General features: G+C 58.1%; 1 protein-coding gene across 5 annotated transcripts in view; it reads left to right on the top strand.

The window, feature by feature from the left end:
- The window catches only part of Zmiz1 (zinc finger MIZ-type containing 1), a 193413-nt gene that overhangs the window by 53605 nt on the left and 123999 nt on the right, over positions 1 to 15809 (top strand). For all 5 annotated transcript variants that reach the window (XM_004624081.2, XM_023719073.1, XM_023719072.1 and 2 more), the window contains exon 3: positions 210 to 304. The gene's annotated coding sequence lies outside the window, so the exon portion shown is untranslated. The remainder of the gene's footprint in view (positions 1 to 209; positions 305 to 15809) is intronic.

Raw genomic sequence — 15809 nt, forward strand, 5'->3', positions numbered from 1 at the left:
AATCCCAGTGGGAGGAGCAGGCTTGCTCCTTGGTGTGTGGTGGGGCTGGAGGACACAGAGGCTGTGATAAATCAGGCATCCTGGGCGGGCGCTGAAGGGGCCCAGACGCCACTGAGATAACCCTGCGGTGAGGACAGGGCTGGGCGGGAGCGGGTGGCTGCCGGCGTCCCTCACTTCTCACCATGTCTCTCTCTAATCTGTATCCCCAGGAGGAAGCTGAGGGCCCTGTTGAGGGTCAGACCAATGCTGCGAGGGGTGTGAGGAGAGTTGCTGCTGCCTGTCCCCACGCTGCTGGCCTGGCAAGGTAACACCAGCATGCCACCACCATCCTGGGCAGGGCAAGGTTGGGAGGCCACAGGGTGGACTGGGCCTGAAGATCTTCATCTTTTTCCTCTTGACCTGGCTGGAGGGCTCTTGTAGCTCTTGTGTGGCGTCCATTCTACCATAGACACTCTGGACTTCAGTGTATCTGTCTCTAAAATGGGCACAGGTCTCAGTCCTCTCCTACCTCCCAGTCTCAAGGGGTCTGTGAATCAGGAGAGTGACTGACCCTTAAGCTGTGATAGCAGCTGGGCCCACTTAGAATGCTGAGGACGTGGCCCAAGGTCAGTAGGCCAGGTGGGGCTTGTGAGGAGCGTTCAGGTACAGGAAGCTGGCGGGCTGCCAGGGGCCTCGCAGCAAGTTCTGGCCACACTTGGCTCTGTACTGTTGGCTGTATCACCTTCTATACTTTGCCTTCACCACACTGCATCAGTCTGACCCATCTTCTCCAGATAAGTCCTGCGATTGAATTCAAGTCATCATTAGTCTTCGTTGAGTGCCTGTGGTAGGACTTATCCATCAACCACTCATCATCCATCTATTCACCTACCAGACTTCTGTCTGTTCATCCATCTACACAACCATCCCATCTGTCTGTCCGTCCATCCATCCATACTTCCATCACTGACCCACTCACCCATCTACCTATCTGTCCATCCATCTTTCCATCCACCCATTCACTCACCCATCTATTCATCCATCTATCCATCCATCCACCCATCCACCCACCCATTCAACCACCCACCCATCCATTCACCCATCTATCCATCCATCCATCCATCCATCCATCCATCCATCCATCCATCCATCCATCCATCTATCCATCCACCCACTCACTCACTCACTCACTCACCCATCCATCCTTCCATCCATCCATCCATCCATCCATCCATCCATCCACTCACTCACTCATCCATCCATCCTTCCATCCATCCATTCATCCATCTACCCACCCACCCACCCATCCATCCACCTAGGCTGCCTGCCTGCCTGCCTGCCTGCCTGCCTTCCTTCCTTCCTTCCTTCCTTCCTTCCTTCCTTCCTTCCTTCTTTCCTTTCTTCTTTCCTGCATCTGTCCATCTGCCCAGTCATGTAACTACCCATTTCCTACTTCATTCACTTACCACTCTCACTGACTCTTGCGCTAGGCATGACCTGCACTGAGGGCTGGATTTTGGAGTCAGCAGATCCAACCCTGCTCTGAGGAGACACAGCATACAGTGGGGACAAAGTCCCTCCTGTGGGATGGTGCTTGGCCGTGTGGTGTCTGTGACTGCAGAAGGGGTGTGGATGGGTAAGGGGGGCCATGAGCCAATTCTGTAAGCAGGCAGTCATCCGGGAAAGAATATGCAGCACTCTCATTTCTTCCTCCCAGAACTCCTGATGTTTGGGAGGTGTAGCAGGGACAAAACACAGCACTCTCCCTCAAGGTGCTTTTCTTCTCATGATGAGATGCAGGCAGTAAATATCTAAGCAAAGAACCTACCATATGTCAAATGAAGCTAAATTTGTGTGGAGTTTTTTGAGGGTTTGGTTTCTTTCGGTAGCAATGGAGATCAAACCCAGGGATGCTCTACCACTAGCTATACCCTCAGTGTTTTCATACTTTCTGTTTTTTATTTTGAGCTAGGGTCTTGCCACCTTGCCCAGACTAGCCTCAAACTCACGATCTTCCTGCCTCAGCCTCCTGAGGAGTTGGGATTACATATGTGCACTACCAGGCTGAGCTTAATGCTAAGTTTTAAGAAGAGAAATTAAGCCAGGGAAGGGGATAGAGCCGACCAGGAGGGATGAAGTGCTCTCCAAGGGCATGGTCAGGGAGGCCTCTGACCGAACAAGGCCTGAGAGCCACCAGCCATTGGGGAGTGAGCAGGGGTGACCTTCATGGCCAGGGACAGAGCAGAAGGCTGTGTGGCTGATGCTTAGGGAGGTAGGCAGCGAGAGCGGACGCTGGGGGACCTGCCATGTAGGTGGCAAGCCTGGGACGTGGGGTGGCTACGAGCTGCTGTTTAGTCCAGGAGCAGGTGGACCAAGGGTGATGGGAACCTGAGTCAAGGCCCTCAGGAGGAGGAGGCCACAGCGGCAGAGTCACAGAAGGGTTGGAAAGAGGCAGCCCAACAGAGGGGGCAACAGGAACATAGCTTGTGTGGGCAAACAGGAAAAGGTACGGCGGGCATAGGGGATACAGAGGCCTCTGTAACCTGGCCAGGTGTGGCAGAGCAGAGTGGGCAGAGCCTCTTCCTCCCCAGACCTCGCCCATAGGTGCCAAGGCCGGCAGGTGTCTGGCTGGGCAGTGAGTGAGCCCGAGTCTGGCTCTCCTGGCCCCCTGGCCCCAGCTGAGCCTCTTGACCTGGCTCTGTCCACTTGTTTTGTTAGTTGATTTTGAGATAGGTTTTCGCTGTGTTGTTCTGGCGGGCCCCACACTCACTATGTGGCTTAGGCTGGTCTTGACTTCACAGTCCCCCTTCTGCTTCAGCCTCCTGGGTGCTGGGTTTACAGGCATGGACCATCACATATTCTGAACATCGGTCCACTTTGGCGTTTGCTTCTGGGGAGCTCCTGTACCCTTCAGTGGCTCTGGCTGTGGGCCCTGCCCCTTGTGGAGCACTCATCTGGATGCTGTGGACTTAGTCACTGCCACCCAGGGAGGACACACACCTGCGCATCCTTCCCTTTGGGTGAAGGTGTCCATACCTCTAGCTCACCTCAGACACGCTCTGGCTTCTGGGGGAGCTATGTGCGCTTCTGTTTCAACATCTGCCTCTTCCTGTCATCATCTCTGTCCCTCAGTCGCTCTATCAGCAGTGTCCCCTCTGGGTCAGGACAGGACAGATGTGGGTCTGTGGAGGACACTGGAGCAATTGCCAAGAAGCTTCAGGGTGCTGTGTATAGGTAACAGAGTCCTCTGAGAGTTGTCAGTCAAAGTTGGGGCAGTGGACAGGCACAGTGCCAGCGACCTCTAGCATAACCATGAGCACCTCAGGTACCTGCCATGCTGGGCCCACTGGGGAATTGCAAAGAGAGGCTGGTGGGCAAGATGAATCCAGAAGCCACAGGCTCTGGGGGTGCAGCTGGGGTGGGGGCGGGGTCACAGTCACACATCTGGGCCATGGGAGCCACGGGGGCCACAGGGGCCATGGGAGCAAAGTCCAGCCTACCTGTGGGAGCTTGCGCAGGATGATGAGACAGCTCCAGGCTGGGAATCAGTGCAGCTGACCAGGGACTTTGGGACCTGCTTGCTCTCTTGGGACAGAGCAAGGTGAGATGCCCTCTGGCTCTGCCTCCCAGACCAGAGAAGACGGCCAAAGCTGCTTTGATGGCACAAGACTTTGCTGCCCTTGTGGCTGTGGTTAATGTGATTTGCCTGATAGGCAGATGAGACAGGAAAAGTTGGTCCTTGGGACGGGTTTTCTGTAGGCCTGTCTCCACCATGCATTCCTGACTCTTTCAACCACCCTGGCAATGTTGAGAGGCACAGGATGAATCCCCACTGATCAGATGGGCCAGCCAGGGCCAGAGAGGACAGAGTGTGTGTGACGCCACAGCTACTGTGACAGAGGGGTCCTTTTAACTGGGACGCCTGACCCCAAGCCCCATGAGCCTAGCATGGCCTGTACCATGACTCAGGCTCTCCTACGACCATCCAGACACACACACTGCCTCTCCAACCTCCTCATTCTCAAAAGGGAAGACCTCGAAGCCCAGAGAAGGCAAGACACCAGCCCAAAGCCACACAGCAAGTCAGATGCAGAACGGGCATCAGATTCCCATCCGTCCTGTTTGTGTCCACCCTGGCCCCTACCCACTTCCACTGGGAGCACCCATAGCCCGCCCTGTCCCTTGGCAGGCTCGGGCACCTTCTCTGATGGGAGGCATGCAGCTCTTCATCTGAGGGTTCCATTGTGCCTATTGTTTAAATATAGATTACTAATGAAATGCCTTTTCATGCCTTCCCAGTGAATAGTTTCCGTGTAAAGTTAATTTGCAGTGTTATGTAAATTCTGTTTAACTTCAATCAAGTTTCTAATTATGTTTTTACCGCAGTAATTCCCATTTGATTTGTCATCTCCTGTTAGGTATTTAATGTGCGGTGGGCGGCCCTACATCTGCACTGCTCCCCGTTTTCCAAGGACTCTGCCTCTTCCCGCGGCCTCCCGTCTGCCCCTCTCCTTACTCCCACCTCCTCTCCATCCTCCATGTCTTCCTTCCCTCCTTCCTCTTGCCTTCTGTTTCGCTCTTTCTCAGTGTCTCCCCTCTTGCTCTCTGTCCCTCCTGCTGCCCTTTCCCTGCTGTCCTCCCTCAGGGATTCCTGTTTCTCCAGGGCTCTTCCCTCTTTCTGTGTTTCCTCGTTCTTCTCCTCGATGCCCCTGGACTTCCGCAGTCCCAGCTCTGTCTGCGCCTGGAGTTTGCTGCTTTCTTGAGCTCCTCGCCCCTTCTTCTTCCTCTTTTACCCTGGAGTCCCACGAAGCTGCCTGCCCAAGCAAGGAGCAGCTGGCAGATGAAGCAAGGCTGGCTGGATTCCAGGCTGGGGCCACTAGGGGGGAGCCCTGTGCACCCTGAGAATTCAGACCTGCCTCTGGGAAGCCCAGTCTAGAGCTCTGCAGGGGCTAGGCCAGGGCCAAAGCTTCTACCTGATGGGGTTGGGTATTGGGGAAAAGCCTGGACCTCAGGGTTGGGTCCTGTGGGTTGGCTTAGTTTCCAGGTGTAACTGTGATCTGTACAGCTGTGTGACGGAAGAGTGGTGGGGAGGACACTGCAATGCTGTCTGCAGGTGGCTTCTACTCAGAGCTTGTGGTCCCAGCTTCATTCGCTGTAGCTTCCTAGATGCCTGTGCAGTGGGCCCTGGGCCTGAAGCAGGACTGAGGCAGTCTGGCCTGCCCCTTGGGGGTACCAGGCCCTAGAGCCCCTGGCCACAGGTTTTCCCCAAGCAAAGGCCAAAAGCGGAACACACATGCGAGGTGGGACTGGATGCCCCTTATTCAGCCATACTGCTCCCTCCGTTGCCCCAGGGCCACGTGCCGTGGAGTCCAGTTTGAGCCAGCTCCCAGGTGCAGCTCACAGACAGCTGCTGCCTGCCCGGGCCCCAGCTTCCCTGGTCCAGCCCAGCGCTCTGGGTTCTCTCTGCTGCCTGGGAACGGCTGGCCCAACAGTTGCCCAACATCTGCTCTTGGGATGGGGAAGACAGAAGGAAAACACCAGGCAGAGGCAGCTGGGCCGCGTGCACGCACCTCCACCCCTTGCTTCCCCTCTAGCATGGCCCGAGCATGACCCGGAAGTGAAAAGCAAGGGCACTCTCTTGGGTGAAGAAAGGCGACCTGTCCCTTGTCCTTCAGGGACACACACGCCAGAACTAGCCCAGCTCTGCCCTGCTGGGCTGCATGTCCACTGTGGTGAGTGGCACTGCGTGTGCATTGGTCTCCTGGGTCAGGAAACCCTTCGCCTCCACACGGCCACTCCTCTTCTCTGCTGGCTGCAGCGAGCGCCTCATGCTGTCTGCAGCCTGGAGGCTGTGACTGAGGGCTGCTCAGGGGTGGGTGCCCAGGCTGAGGGACAGCCCTGCTCTGGTCCTCTGCCCCGCCTGGGTCTCTAACTTTCCCTGCTCCATCTGCCAAGAACAGACCTTGGCTTTGCCCACAGAGTGACCCCAGGACAGGGTAAGTGGCATCTGCTTGCCAGGAAGATCCCCCAAGGACAGTAGGCACTATGCATACAGCCAAGGTCTGCCACGCTGCACAGCCTGCTGTGGAGCCCTGGCCCCTGGCTAGGAGCACAAAAGTCAGGCCTTCTGTGTGCGTCCAGTGAGCCCTGGATAACTCACAAGGTAGGCGTTAAGCACCTACTTTCTAAAGCCTTTATCAAACCTGTCTGTGACCTGTTCTCCCGCTGTTGGCTGGCTTGTCCTCTTTCGTTGCAGAAACCTTGTGACCTTGTCGTATGGTGTCCGCATCGGCCACCACCCAGGAGGGTGAAACTGAGTGTCAGGGCAGGGCTGCACAGTAGAGGACTGAGCAGGGAAGAGGGGCCCCTCCCTCCAAGGAGGTGGTAACCAGGGTGGAGGCTCCAGAGACAGAAGGCTGTGGACATCCTGGGATCATGTGGGCTCCTCGGAAAGCACAGGCCTGCTGTGCCTGGCTCCGCTCGCGTGCTGTGGCCACCTCCCCGGGGCTGGGTGGGGAGTTCTCTCCATGTTGACTGTGCCTTCTTCACACCAGGCTAAGTCTGACCTCTGTCTCACACCCTGGTGTAGGCCTTGAGCTTCCTCTTTTCGAGTCCCGTCAGCACCCGTTCTGCAGACAGAAGGGCCACAAGGACCTTTGCGGGGCTGTCCAGACAAGCCCGCAGCACCCTGTGCTGGGAGCGCTGCTAGCACGCTGATTGTACCCAAACCATATTCAGCTCTTAAGGCCACCCAGGGGGATGGGGGGACCAGCCCCATGACACTGTGAAGGTCCAGGTGTTCCACGCTAGGGTGGATGAAGTTTCTCCCCTGGGTGGCATCTTGTGGGCAGGGCCGGGAGACATAGCTGGCCACACTTTCTGCTGAGGTACCACGAGGTGGTCCTGCTTGAGGCCTGAGGTGGGTCTCACCTCGCCCTGCTCCTCATCCTGGTCTCAGGGAGGAGCTGCCCAGGGTAGGGAAGCCAGTGTTGGGAGGCCCTGCCAGATCTGTCCCACTGTGAGCTCATGGAAGAAACCCAGTGGCACTTTGGCCAGGGCCCTATCCTGTACACCAAACGCTGGGAGGCCCACAGCCACCGAGCATGCCAGGCTTGCCTGACAGCTGTGCTTGTGGTGAGCACTGGTTTCTGCAGAGGCCCCGCAGGTCCTCCCTCTCCCCTGGGCCGGGTGAGGCCGCTGAGACAGGAAGCCAGGCCAGCTGGAGCATGGACCTGGGCCAGGGATGAGGCAAAATCCAGCCTGGCGTGTCCCCAGGGCCACACCACACAGGTCACTCGGCCTCTTCGAGGGCTGCCACCCCCAACAGGAAACCCTGCCCAGAGCCACCTCCGTCCCACCCCAAGCTTCCCGAGGCTGGCCCTGCTCCTGTTCCCGTGGGAGCTGCCACCAGGAACCATGGCCTCCTGAGAAAGGAAACCTGACCTCTGGCTGTCATACTGCCCTGCCTCTGCCCTGCCCCGACCCTCCTAGCCCTCCTGCTAGCATAAGCTCGGGCTCATGCCCCTCCTCACCCCACACGTGCTGGTGGCCTGGGCCAGGGCCGGGGGTGGGGCACTTGTGGGGCTTGGGCCTGGGGCCTAGGGGCCTGGGATCATGGTTCAGAGCTGGCCTCCTGCTGCTGGTACTCTTGGGCAACTCCCTCACCCACCCTGGGCCTCATCTGTAGGAAGAAGCAGGGAGGAGAGGCGGACACTGCCCAGCTGTGAGCACCCCGTGGGTGGAGACTTGGGGGCAGGATGAGCTCATACCTCAGGGTACAGGTCCCTTCTCACAGCCCAGCTAGACTGGGAGGGCCCTGTACTTCCCCAGCTCCTGTGGTGAGGTGGGTGTGGTGGCCTGGACTGTGGGCTTTGGTGGAGGCCTGGAAGGGCCCCCTTCCTTCCCTGTCTTCTCTGTCTGCCCCTGCTCCACCTATCCTTGCCAGGGATGTTGTTGGAAGGCCAGGAAGGGTTGGACCACTAAGGTGAGTGGGTCTCAGTTGCTCAGACAGCCTAGGAGCCACCTGGAGTTTGAAGACCCCTGCTCCTGAGCCCTTGCCTATGGGGTGGTGACTGCTTAGAATGCAGTGGCCTGGATAGATCATGTGAGCCTCTTGGGGCCTCTGTCACCGAGCCTTGCAGCAGTACCCTGGGGCGCTGAGTGGACTACCAGCTGGGGTAGGGAGTCCACAGTGGAGGCCCTGTGACCCTTTCCTTCATTTCAGACCAAGGGAACCTTCCAGGCTGCAGGGCTAGCATAGGTGGCAGAGCAGAGACAGGACAGTCCAGGCACAGCCAGGGGAGGGTGACAGTCCAGGTGCTGGCGCAACCAGTGATGACTTTGGGGAGAGGAGGTGGCAGGCTGAAGCACCATGTGTGTGGAGTGGGACTGGTTAAGAGGAGTCATGTGGCAGGGAAGGTTGGCCCAGGACAGCCTTGGTCCCCACGGTGGGTGAGGACTATTGGGGACACATCAGATCCTGGCATTCAGGTCCACAGGCAGGTGGGTGGGACAATACCCGGAGCACAGGCAGAGCCAGCAAGGCACCACACCCCTCGCCTCTTCCTTTGGGTGTCCCTGTGTCCCTCACAGCCTGGGTGGGGCCCCCGGCTCCTTCCTCCCTCTGTGGCTTTCTGGTCCTGGTGGGAGGGGACTGTGGAGACTGTCATAGGCTGAGGAGTACAAGCGAGGGGAGGGGTGCCGGTGCTAGGTGGAGTTGCAGGAACGGTGGTCGTGAGTCAGGGGTGGCTGGGCCTGTGTGTCATCCGCTGTGGGTTGCATTGGCCTCCCCAGCCATCCGCTCATCTTTCCCAACCACACATGGGCCCATGGGCTGCTGTACTGGGAGTGAGACTGTTGTTTTCAAGAGCTCAAAACCCAGGACAGATAAGCAGGGGTCTCAGCTCCAAGTCTCAGGTTCACCACCACAAGCCTGTGCCTTTTACCCCCCAGAAGAGTGTGACGCCCACCCCAGCTCAGGGCCACCAGGTCTGTGTGGCCAGGCTGGGAGGCTTTGGTCCAAGACCCAGGAAAGCAGCACATGGGTTCTGGAGCCCAGAGCCTGTGCTGCGTCCAGCTCCGACCCTTCCTGACAATAAGGCAGCGACTTCACGTTCCCAACCCTCTGTTTTTGTACCTGTGAAACGGAAATGACCTTATCCACTCAGAAGCATCGCTTTGGGGACTGTGGTCACGTTTGCAAACAGCGTCTATTGAAACTGGGCTATGACAGGCCTGGTGAGTACCATGCAGGAGTGGACAGGCTTGATCTTTGGTCCAAGGTGTAGGTCATGCCACACCTGCCATGGCTTTGTCTTGGTCCGTTTTCCGTTGCTATAACAAAACACCTGAGACTGAATACTTTTTCAAGAATAGACATGTGTTTGGCCATAGCTTGGGGGCTGTGAAGTTGAGGAGCCTGGCTGTGGTCTGTGCTTGATGGAGGCCCCTACTGCACCCTGATGTGGCAGAGGGCATCACGTGACCAGGCAGGGCAAGCTCACCAGCATGGGTTTCTCTTCCCCTTAGAAAGCTGCTGCTACCGCCTTGGGGATCCCACCCTTGGGACCTTATCCAACCCTCATCACCCCCCAAAGGCCCCACCTCCAAATGCCCTCACCATGAATTTTGAGGCTCCGGTCTCCAACCCATGCATTTCTGGGGACACATGCCGACCATGCCACCCCGTACCTGCAGACCCAGGGCTGGTGCTGTGGAGACAGGAGGCAGATACCATTTGGGACCGGTCTCAGCTTCTCCCTTGAGTTCTTCTGCAGCCCGGACAGCTGGTTCCACATCCCAAGGATGCATGGGTGGCTGAAGGGCTGGCCACTTCCCCAAGAGTCTCACCAGAGTGCTGGGCTGAGAATCCCTCGTCTCTGCCCCTTGCCTTATCGCTGGGATAAAATACCCAGCACCCACTGCTTGGCTCCCACTCTTTGTCCACAGTCTGCTCGCTTGAAGGGGGGAAGGCACAGTGGAAGGCTCTGGCAGGGGAAGCTGCTCACCTTGGGGTGGCCAGGAAGTGTGGAGTGAAGCCAGGAGCCAGAAGAGGGGTCCACCTTCCAGGCCACGCCCAGTGACCTCTTCCAAGCAGACCCCACTTGTAACTGCATTTAGCTGTAGTGACTCGCAATTCAATTCCATTCAAAAGCCCTGTCTGTGAACACAAGCGGCTCTGCATGGGACATTGAGATGTAACCATAGTACCCCTCTTCTTGGAAGAACAAAGGAGACCCCAAGTTTGGGAGAGGAAAAGGGGTACCATAGGCCTGCCTAAAGGAGCTTGCCTCGGAAGCTCCTAGGGAGGGAGGCAGAACCATCCAGGAGGAAGAGTGTCCATAGCTGATGAAGGGCATTCTTTGTAGCCAGCCCATCCCTGGCCTCCCGGCAAACTGGGAGATACAGAGGTTTGAGAGCCCAGGGAGTGGGGAGAGACGAAGGAAGGACTTGAACTCCACCCCAGCAGATTCTGGGAGGGCGCGACTGGCTTCCTTGGAGTCTGAGAAGGTGAGATGTCTTGGGGTAGGTAGTGGAAGTGCAAGGGCCCACAATTCATGCTGTCCCCTGGCCACCCCTGAAGTGGGAGCTGATGACACTGCAAGAACTCCTGACAGCTGGCCTCCTTGGGGACTGGGCTTCAGCTTTACTCCTGTCATCCAGTAAGACCTTCTCTGTCCACACTACTCCAGGGGGGATACTGAGGCAGGGGGGTGGCACAGGGAATTGGCTGAGGCCACTTGGTTGGTGAGCAGCGGAGCTGGGATTCTGTCCAGGCCTGAGTGACATTAGAGCCCGTACTCAGAACTGCCACCTCCCACCAGCAAGAACAGTGCTGTCCTTTGTCCGGCATTTATGCATCTGGGGCTCAGCCACTGCTTCAGACTGGCTGGGCCCACATGAGGCCAGAATCCCAGAGGGATGCCTGATTGGGGAGCTTAACGGCCAGGGCCTGGCCCCTGGCCCAGGAAGGGGTCACTGGGAACACACTGTGCTGGGCGGCTTGTGCGTGGCCCTGGTGGAGCCTGTGCCCTTCAGCCCTGTGACCTTCCTGCATGCTCCCGGGGTATGATGTCAGCGAATCCAGGCCCAAGGCAGGCTGGCTTGGAGGAGGCCAGCGGGCTCTGGAGAGAAGCCGCGTCTTGCCTGTAGGCCAGGCTTGGACCCTCAACTCCTTCACCCACCTCCAGCAGCAGCACAGACCTGAATCCACGCTGTGCTGTCCCTCTTGGGCTGTGTCTCCTCCTCAACAGTGTGAGAGGTTTGGGCTCAAAGCTCCCCAAGGAACGTCAAGGACTTTTTATGTATTTAATACAAGATCTACAGGGTCTTACTACTACACAGATCGGACTCGTAGTGATCCTCCTGTTTTTAGCCTCCCAAGTGCTGGGATTACAGGTGCATGCCACCACGCCCAGTCTCAGTCACCCTCTCAGGGCACCCTGGGGGCAGGGCTGGCACTACATACTGGGGATCAAACCCCAGTCCCTGTGTCTGCCTAAGCAGGCACTTTAGTCTGCTGAGCTATCTGGCCTGCCCTCCAGGGAATTTTTAAAGAGCCTGTGCTAGAGCCCTTTTATGCTGCAGGAGTTTGGGGTTGGGTACATCCCAGAGATGGCAGACACTGCCACAGGAGCAGTGGGTGGAGCTAAGCAGCTGGCGCGGAGCAAGAGCCTGGACTTCAGTTTAGATCTTTGGCATTGGGAAGGGCGGATCCCCCGCAGGCACCAGGGACTCCAATTTGGTCACTTCAGCCCGTTGTGAGTGGGCTCCGTGTTGTAGCCATAGGCCTCGGGTCTCTTCCTGTCTAGTCTGCCTGCCTCTTGGTGCAAGCCCCATGCCCAGTGACTGCTGCAGTTCAGGCAGAGGGTGACAAGACACGTGTGTGTGTACCATGGATCAGAGCGTGGCGGAGATGCGGGGTAGATGGAAGTCATCCCCTGTGGCTTGGACGGTGCTCACAGTCTAAGTGAGGCCTTTGCAGCCCTGGCTAGATCTCCTGCTGGAGATGCCCTTGAAAACATGAAGACCTGGCAGATCCAGGCTGGGCAGGGTCCAGAGTGAGGATTTGGCCTGTGCCTGCCCCACAGTGGCCGTGTTCCTGCTCACTGAGGCCGCCCTCAGCTCTTTCTCCAGCCCAGCTCTTCCCTGCCCAGCCTTCCTGCCCAAAGTCCACACAGCTGCTGTGGCACCCAGCTGAGCACACCCTCCGTCCCTGGGCTGTGCTCCCAGCTGCTCTGAAACCATCTGTCCGTCTCCTGTCTTCCCCACCTCAGGACACCTAGGAGACCACAGGCAGCGGGGTGCTGGGTGTGCAACCCCCCCTCCTTCTCATCCTCCAGCAGACAGTAGACACAGTTACCAGTTGTTAAAGGAAGGAAACCAAACTCAGTGTGGTAGTGCATGCCTGCCATCCCAGCATTTTGGGAAGCTGAGGTAGGTGGGTTAGAAATTCAGGTTAAGCATGGGCACCGTTAGTAAGAGCTTCTCATAATTAAAAACCTAAAGAAGGACTTAGGCTGTAGCTCAGTATGACAGCCGTGGGTTCAATCCCAGCCCCAGGGTGAGGTGGGGGGTGCATCCAGGAGTCAGTTTATAGCTCCCATTTTAAGGAGATAGCCAGGTATCAGATATTGGGGGACACAGTCCTGAAAGCCCCACCTATCCCCAGCACCCACTCTCGAGGACCCAATGGTGCCAGCACAGAGTGCCGGGTTTACATAGGGCATCTCTGGCCACAGGAACTTCACACACACGGAAGCTCTGCAAGGGTCAGCAGCAGCTGCTGCCAGCTGCCCGTGACCTGGACTCACGAGGCCTGCTCAAGCGCAAACCTGTCCCCCCCCCCCACTCCCCCCTGGCCAGTCCTAACCTGCCAGCCCTGTAGTTCCGCTGCCTGGCTCCACACCCCCAGCCCCTTGCTGCATCAAGTTGGAGAGAAAGTCCAGGAACCAGAGCCCTGTGGTACTGCTGGGCAGGGCTAGCAGGCTGCTTTGAGGAAGTGGAGGCAGCTGGGGCTCCACACCCAAGGGCACTAAGACAGCCTTGCCCTGAGTTCCCCAGTCTCTAGACTTCCAGCCCAAGGATTGCCCTCTCTCTTTGCCTCCCTCTCTGCTTCCCTTCCTTCCCCTTTCTCTCTTTCTGTGTATGCTATTACGGATCGAACTCAGGGTTTTCTCCTGAGCTTCATCCTTAGCCCCTTTTCTATTTTAAGACAGGTTTTCATTAAGCTGTCCACGCTGGGCTCAAGTCTGTGGTCCTGCCTCAGCCTTCCAGAGCACAGGCATTACCGGCATGTGCTCCTGGCAAGTGCGTCTGTCTTATCTGCTTCTTGAGGCCAGCTGTCGTCACTGCTCCTGGGAACAGGACACAGACGTCCAGTCCTCCACTGACCACTCAGGGCTGCCCAGCCTCGGGGCTTACTGTCTGGAAGGAGGACAGCAAGTCTCTGCCCAGGTGGCCCGTGTGACGGAAGCCATAACCTGGCAGCCTGTTTTAACTCTGCAAGAAGAAAGGAAACACAATACTTTGGAAGTGTAGGGAGGGGATGGTCATTTGTGGGACCATCACAGAAGACAGCCCAGAGGAGGTGGCCCTATGGTGGTGAAGGTTGGATGGGGGACCACGGAGCCCCTGAGGGTGTGACTGAGGTCTCTGACATGACTTCTGGTCCCTGCGGGGCAGGCTTGTCCATAGTGTGGTACCTCCTGGATCCCCAGGGACAGGATCTGCCCAGGACGGAATGACCCTGAGACAGTCCCCAGGCCTAGCAGTCAGGAGCAGGCTGAGTCCCTCACTCTGTCCGTCTGCTCAGTAGCAGGTGTCAGGAGTGCAGCTTTGGTGACAGGATCCCTAATGAGCTCAGGCTCTGATGGCATCAGCATCAGTCTTGCAAGCCTGGGACAGCCCCATCCTACGTAGTGTCTCAGCTCGCCTGGAGCTCCCACCCCACCTGCCTGGCTCCCCCAGGGGAACATGCTGCTTCCCTGGGCAGTGAGTAGCTGGCAGCCTGGCTCCTCCCTGGCAGGTTCCAGCCAGGGCCCCAGCTCAGTGAGGTCAGGGGACGCATATTCCAGGAATGCAAGAGGCAGGCGGGCCTGCGGATCAGGTCTGGGTAACCATCAGGGGTAAATATTTGCCTTGCTCCTGGAGCCTGCTCTGGCCACCACAGGAGGACCGGCCAGTCTTCTAAGGTCATGTCAGGGGACGACTGCCCAGTGGGTCTCCAGTGAGGAAGCTCAGCCCCCGGCAGAGAGTGGGGAGAGCCAGGGCCGGCTCTGCAGCCTTTGGCCCCTCCGGGAAATGGGGGAGGAGCAGCTGCCTCAACCGTCTGGTGCAGTGTGACTCAAGCCTGTTCAGGTCAGCTCTGCAGGTTCAGCCAGGAGTGGGTGCTGCTCATGTGACAGTGATTCTGAGCCACTGGGCTGTGTGTGACCTTGAGCTCAGAGTCCCTGTCTGCTGAGCTCTCTTGCTCGGACACCTGTTCCTTCGTGCCCTGGACGCAGGGTCCATGTGTGCACACGTGCTGTGGGGGCGGAGGGCTCGGGTGTCTCTGCGCTGGCCAACAGAGCACCCAGCTGGCCATGTGAGCCCTCCCTGGTCCCTGATGAGCCCTGTGCCCTGGCCAAAATGCAGCATCACTCCGCCAGCCTGGAGGGAAAATTAATCCTGCTCTGAAAGGACACAGGCGCAGAGAGGCTGAACGACACAGGGATGTCTGGAAGCAGCACAGCAGGGACTCAGCTCCCACTCTGCCCAGCACAGCCGGACTGGGGGCCTCTGCTGCGCGCACCTCCCATTCCTCCTTAGAGACCCCAAGGAGAAATGAGGACTGGGCTCCCGGTGGCTGGAGGAACCCACCTTGGTCTTGGGACAGGCTCCACCCATGGAGGCCTCTGCCTTGCCCCAGATCCAGGCCTGTCACTCCCACAAGCCTATCCTCCCTGGAGCCTCAAGGTCCTGCAGGGCAGAAGGGACCTCTGCCCTGCCCTGCCCTCCTCCAGGAGCTGTAGATGTCTGTAACCGAGCACTGCCCCCTGCTGTGTGCAGCCCTGTGGCCCCTGCGGGCTGGGGCCAGCCAAGGACTTACATCACTCTGTCTCCTCCCTGTCTGTCCAGGTGTCCCTGCCTGCACAGGCAGCGAGTTTTGCCTTGTCACGGCCCACCCTGGCTCCGAGTCTCCATCTGCCTATCATCAGCTCCTGGGCCCTGCAAGCTCAGGACAGGTAGTTTTCTCATCCCTGCCGGGTTCTTTAGAGTTCCTTAGCTGTGTGTCCTTAGGAAACTAGAGAGTCTCTCTGGGGCTCTCTGGCTGCTGCTTTTGCTTGAAGATTAAAGGAGATACGCCAGGCTCCACCCACACAGGGCTCCAGCCATCTCTTCGGATGGGTCCTGCATCGTAGGCTCAGCCTCTGACCGGAGAATGCTTCAGATCCTGGTGCCCCTGCTTGTCGCTGTGAGACTGTGGACAGGTCCCTGGCCCTCTGTTCTGGTGGCCTCTTGGCATCAGCGCCACCCCAAGGGGCTAGTGTGTGGAGAGGCTTTGGGCTGAGCACCATGAGCAGAGCCTGCCGAGCGGTGGGGTGGCGGGTGCCTGTCCTGGAGGCCTGGGTGCTACTGGCCAAATGAGCAAGAGCTCTCCAGCTCTGGCTTGTGTCTCCGCTGCTGAGAGAATGATTTTCTCTCTGTCAGCGACTCTGCGGCCAGCGTGCCTTGGGGAGGCCTGAGCCACGGGTGGTGGAGAGGGAGGCAGGATAGTCCTGCGGCTCCCCTCCAACTGTGACGTGCTGTGTGACCTTGGGGCATAATGGCAAGGGCTCTGTATGTTCTAG

This window comes from Octodon degus, unplaced genomic scaffold, assembly GCF_000260255.1.
Source record: "Octodon degus isolate 3935 unplaced genomic scaffold, OctDeg1.0 scaffold00005, whole genome shotgun sequence".
NCBI lineage: Eukaryota > Metazoa > Chordata > Mammalia > Rodentia > Octodontidae > Octodon > Octodon degus.